The sequence below is a fragment of the Stegastes partitus genome, unplaced genomic scaffold (genome assembly GCF_000690725.1).
Source record: "Stegastes partitus isolate 25-593 unplaced genomic scaffold, Stegastes_partitus-1.0.2 Scaffold1732, whole genome shotgun sequence".
Lineage (NCBI taxonomy): Eukaryota > Metazoa > Chordata > Actinopteri > Pomacentridae > Stegastes > Stegastes partitus.
Window position 1 is genome coordinate 58,459 of NW_007579463.1, and position 6,000 is coordinate 64,458.

General features: G+C 38.9%; 1 protein-coding gene across 1 annotated transcript in view; it reads right to left on the reverse strand.

Moving 5' to 3' along the window:
* Positions 1-5,182, reverse strand: part of bhlha15 (basic helix-loop-helix family, member a15) — an 8,684-nt gene extending 3,502 nt beyond the window's left edge. The window contains exon 1 of the mRNA XM_008301917.1: positions 5,052-5,182. The gene's annotated coding sequence lies outside the window, so the exon portion shown is untranslated. The remainder of the gene's footprint in view (positions 1-5,051) is intronic.
* Between the last annotated feature and the right edge of the window lie 818 nt (positions 5,183-6,000).

Sequence of the window (6,000 nt, forward strand, 5' to 3'; positions counted from 1 at the left end):
ACGCCACCTGGGGACTCTCACCCCAGGAACTACAAGGTTAAATTTAAACCACCACGACAGACACACAAGTTCACTCGCTAAGAGAAAACAGAGACGTGGGTCAAATCCAAAGAAATTACAATTATTGAATAACTGATGGAGTGATTGATTGGTTGCTGGATTTCTGGAGTTCCTGCGGAAAGAATAACCTAAATACAAAATAAATTGAACCAATGAAATGCACACAAATATTTATTTCATTAATTTAATGCTATTTAACAATAACATTATTTTTTTAAAAAGAGACATTTCCAGAACATGAAGTTAACCTGGAAATATCAAATTTGCCTGGACACAGCTGCTCCCAATATACGATGAGTAATGTGCAATAGCTTGGTGCAATAATTATGTATCTATGTGCAAAAACATCGTATTTATTACCTCTGTGCAATCACAATTATACTTTACTTATAGGACATATTTGTCTACTTACATTTATATTTTTAGTTCATATTTTCTATTTATGTTTATCTATATATTTTGCACTGTTTATATTTCTGACTTTGAATGGGAGCTACTGTAACATTAGCAATTTCTCCTCAGGATCAGTAAAGTATTTCTGATTCTGTCTTCAATGGACTAAAAATATAAAATGCAAAACAAGCAGTTGCATAAATATTCACCTCCTTCAAAGTGACTCACCTAATTTCACACAGGTGCAGCCAATTGGTGTTAGAAGTCGCACAATTAGGGAAACGGAGATGATCGGAGTGCAGTGAATGTGTCTCAAGTGATTGCTCCAGCTCCAGTTTCTAGTGAATCAGTATTCCTGGATACAACTACACCCTGAAGACGACCACTCCATGCTGTGAAAAGGTGACTAAAACACATAAGTCAGTGGATGCATACAAGACATTTTTAGGTAAGAGAATATCTCCTGGAGTACAGTTAAATCTATTGTTAGGAAATGGAAGGAATATGGTACATGTAAATCTGCATGACTGTGCAAGAAAGAGACTCGTGAGGGAGGCCACCAAGACACCCATGACTCTCTGAATCAGTGTCAGCAGCTAAAATGGGAGAGCCTAGATTTTAAAAGAGCTGTCCACTTGTGATGCTCTTGCAGCCTGACAGAGATTTGCAAAGAAAAATGGGGTAAAATTACAACGTCCAGATGTGTAAGGCTGATTGAGTTCCATCCACACTGGCTCAATTCTGTACTGGTGGCCAAATTTGTATTTTTTTATTATCAGCTTGAAGGGGATGAATACTTTTGCAATAATTATTTTGCATTTTTTATTGTTGATGAATTGTCATTACATTGTAGAAATCTATTTTCACTTTGAAATGAAGGCATTTTTTTTGTTTTGCAATGTGTCAAAAACACCAAATTAATTTTACTATAATTCAATGTTGAAAAGCAATAAAAGCAGGTAAATTCCAAAGGGGGTGAATATCTTTTGTCAAGGCTATGTTATTGTATAATTTTTTCTTATTTTTTTAGTTAGTTGCTTTCCAAGGCTAACATTTGACTTTGAGCTGAATGTGAAATGTTGCATGTCCAAAAGTCATTCTAACTTTACATAAACATTTGTAGGAGATTTAGATTTTTAGTGTTAAAACCATTTTTTCACCCATACAAGGACCTCTCTGAGAAGGATTAAAGGTAGCACCCCTAAAATATCCACAGAGCACCTCTTTGTGAAGGCCCTGCAGTGCTTCTACACTCTTGTCTTCTTGTTCAGCTGGAATTTATTGTTGTTTGAAGTAATCTTTCGGCGCTATATGCAAACAAACAAAAGTAATAAAAATGAGTTCAGCTTGCTACAGACTTTATTAACCATTATCCAATTTCGTATAATAGTTGGCCATTTGTTGCTTACTTTGAATATGTGCCACAGACTACCATAAAACAAGCTACTCTGACATTTTTCACATGTGAACTGTAATTTATGTAATTTTGAATGGAGGTGAACCTTTTGCTCTACTGCAAAACAGAAGAGGGGATCTGAGCTTTTTGTCCAACTGTAAACAGTCCAGTTGTTCTGAACAGTTAACATAATTTCCATTGTGGCTTATCACTTTCCACTGCTTCATTTGAATACAGTCCTCCAGGCTACACCTGAAAGCACAGAAGCATGTGCAGGTCTCATTTAAACTATGTCAATGACTTTCTTTTTTTTTACCAGACAAACTGCTTTTAAACTTTTCACTCTGCATTAGTGTAATGAGAGATTGACATAGACTAATGAATATCCTTACACAGCTAAGCAAACAAGCCAATTAAAAAATGGGACAACTTAACTAAAATAGAATAATTACCCTTTCTGATTTTTCACTATCACCCCTACTCCACATGGGTGTGTTGTCTGCAGTAATCCCACTTTGTCTGTTTGACCTGGTGGGCCAGCACAACTGTTGGCAGTTGGGATTATTACGCTTTCCTACTGTGGTAGATAGTAAACAGAATAGCGTCTGCTGGCAGTGACATATAGTGATCATTCATTAGTTACATTATGTCCTGAAACATGTAATGTAGTGCGTTCAGACTAGTCACTATTAATTCTTCTTCCTGTAGCTATTATTTTGACTTGCATTTTGATCTGTTAACATAGATTCATATAGTTCAGAAAAGCAGTTCAGACAACAAACATTTAAATATAAACACTGTATGTGAAAGATAGATCTAGCCACTGTGATACCAGTCACTGGTTTGTGGATGACTAGCCTCAAGCTTGGCATTTGGCCAGTAGCATCTTGATCTTTTGAAACTGATGAATCTGACTGAAGGACACATATTGACACAACAGTGACTTGTCAATCACAAGCTAGCCACACCGTAAAACATACCCTGCATTATTGTCAATTCTCCTCTAATTGGGGCCGTAATTTACTTAATGAACATCATGTTATATTGCAAGAAACTTGAAACTAGTGATTGAAACCATTCACTAAATAGGAAAATGTTAATTGAGGTAACAAATCCAGTGAGAAATAGTGTAATTTTGTCATACATGATTGGATTTCTCTTCGCAACAGGAGAGCTGCCCCCTGCTGGTCCCTAGAAAGAATGCAAGTTTATGAATGCAGTGTTTCTCCCATACCGACAGTACAGACAATACATTACGCTTTACCCTCTGTAAGGTTGCGGGGGGTGGATTCCAGCTGACTGTGAAGGCAGGACACACCCTAGACAGCCCGCTAGTCTATCACAGGGCCACATAGAGACACCGACAATCATACCCTCTGTAAGGTTGCGGGGGGTGGATTCCAGCTGACTGTGAAGGCAGGACACACCCTAGACAGCCCGCTAGTCTATCACAAGGCCACATAGAGACACCGACAATCATACTCACACCTACAGACAGTTTAGAATCACCAATTAACGTCAGCATGTCCTTGAATTGTAGGAGGAAGCCATAGAACCCGTTGGGAACCCACGCTGCACAGGAAGAACATACTCCACACTGAAAGACCCCAGGAAGCTGGGAGGAGACAGAGCTAACCACCGCTGCACCGTGCCACCCATCCTTTTCACAAAGATTTCTAAATCTAAATCTTCTTAACTAACAGTAAATGTTCCTAAAATATAATCTTAAGCTAATTTAGAATGTTTTCATATTTGGATACTCTAATTTAAGTCGCACAGGGACACTTTTGCTTAAAGGATAAGAAACACATTTGTAAACTTTATAGAACCCTTAGAAAAAGACAGACACGAACGAAAACAAACGTAATGATACCATACAATTAGAAATGGGACATTACCGAGAAGTATTTTATGAATGCAGTCCAATAACATGAATATGACTTGGCTGTTAGCAGCGTTAGCACTGTGCTAGGAGATCACAGTCACAATAATGTACAGATGTGGCGCTCCCAGGTCTTAGAAGCAAACACTGGCCTTTGGCTTTGATGTCCTTGAACAGCGCATGTGTGTGCGTGTGCATGTGTGTGTGTGTGTGTGTGTGTGTGTGTGTGTGTGTGTGTGTGTGCATGTGTGTGCGTGTGTGTGTGTGTGCATTACTTACATTGTGGGAACATAAGACTTTTAATACAATCACAATTTGGGACTTTCACCTTTTGGGTACAAAAAGTCCCCATAAAATAAATAATTACATTTTAGGGTAAAGACGTGGTTTAAGGTTAGGTTAGGTCTCTCTGAGTGTGTGTGTGTGTGTGTGTGTGTGTGTGTGTGTGTGTGAGACTGGTCCTGCCAGCTTTCCTTTCCTCCTCAGGTACATTGTATCTAATCAACCAAACCTCGCTGGTGCTGGCTCTGTGGAAACATTATCTTTTACTTTTAGTTTGCTCAGTTACTGCCTCCATTGGCCCTAAGGCTTACACTGTTTATTTTGTCACAGCTGCTGATAAATTCTAAGCTGAATACACTCTAGTAATGAGGCAGGCAAACAGGGCCTCCACAAGCATGCTCTATTTGAGCAAAACAAACTGTATAAACAGCCTATACTCTTTGTATCCAAACACCAAGAATAAGTTGGAATTTGGTGAACAGCAAATGAACAGAAAACAGGCTGGTTCATTACACCCCTGTAAATTTGAGATGATAAGCTTTAAGATGATGTTTCCCAGCTCAGCTCCATGGACACAACCTGGCATAACAAGCAGGTTCCAAAGTGGTTTGCAGCAGCTCTGTTATGCAACAGGCAGTTTTACCACATCACAGCCAGAGATCGTGTCATACCATCAACAGCGGAAGCTGCGTGCACTGTCACACAGTCCTGCTTGGCTGTGATGTCATGAACGACAAGTGCAGTGAATCCATTTGGAGCTGGGAGGGAGAAAAAAAAGCCATTAAAATCCCTGACTCATCATAAAAGGGGGAGGGAGGTGGGGGAGATGAGTTAGAGGTGAAGATCTGGACGATTAGTCAGTTTTTCCATTAGACCAAGGCCGGCTGTCTGAAAGAAAAACAAGTGTGGATGTCACATTAGGCCATGGTGACAGTGAGCCGGCCTTTGGCTGAAGGCAGACGTTGCGATAGAAAGGCCGTGTGCCATGACAATCACCACATACAGCTCAATATGTGTGTGTATGTGTGTGCCACTCACCCTTTATCTCACAGCTCAAGGTCTGACTCAGTGACATAGGTGAGGAACAGGCATTTTTGGGGCACACTGCAGCGCTTTGTCCCAGGCAGAGAGGTCCAGCTCTGTTTTGGCAGGGAAAGGGTGTAGTGCTGAAAATGGCAGTTCTTCTCCAAAGCTGAGAAGTCATCTTCCCACTCCAAGCCTGCAGGCAAATCCAGCCACACACACACAGTTGGTGATACTGATCGGGTAATAGCCTGCAGCATCTGGGTTTAGCAGGATTTGCAAACACTGAAGTTTGCTCAACCTTATAGTGCTCCGCCTTGATCTTGTTGCATTGTCATAGACTTTTGTTTGAAGTAGATAACGTCAAAGCTAGATGAGGACTGTTCATCACATGGTCTGCTGGTGTTATGGGCTATTAACAAATGGCAAAAAGATTCACTTAAAATCCATATCTATATATTATTAGCTTAAGATAAAAAAATATTTTCAACCAATGAAAACATTTCTTTGTAAAAATAGTAAATTGTCTTTACCACAGAGTGTATGGTTTCCTGTGTAATGAGCATTTTATTGAATATTAGTGTTTTGTATAATGTTGAGTGCTCTGCATCATATGTTATGAGCTTATTGTATATTTTTCATGATTTTTTTTTTTTTTAGCAAAGTAAAACATTCAACAAATGGGTTAAAGTAGAAATCTTGTGCCATAATAAAAATATAGTCAATATAAAAGTGACATTTCTGCAAGTGACTGTTAAATAGCACAAAGAGGGTGTCAAGTGGTAACTGACAGTAAATGTTAGGCTGTTCGCAAGTAACATAATAATATAGGGATGTCACAATTTACCATTTTAATGATAACCATGATATTCAGAACATGGAATATTAATATCAATACACATATGGTAATATGATAAATATTCTAGTGGTAGTTACTATCTGTTTGAAACTGCTTCTGCTTTGA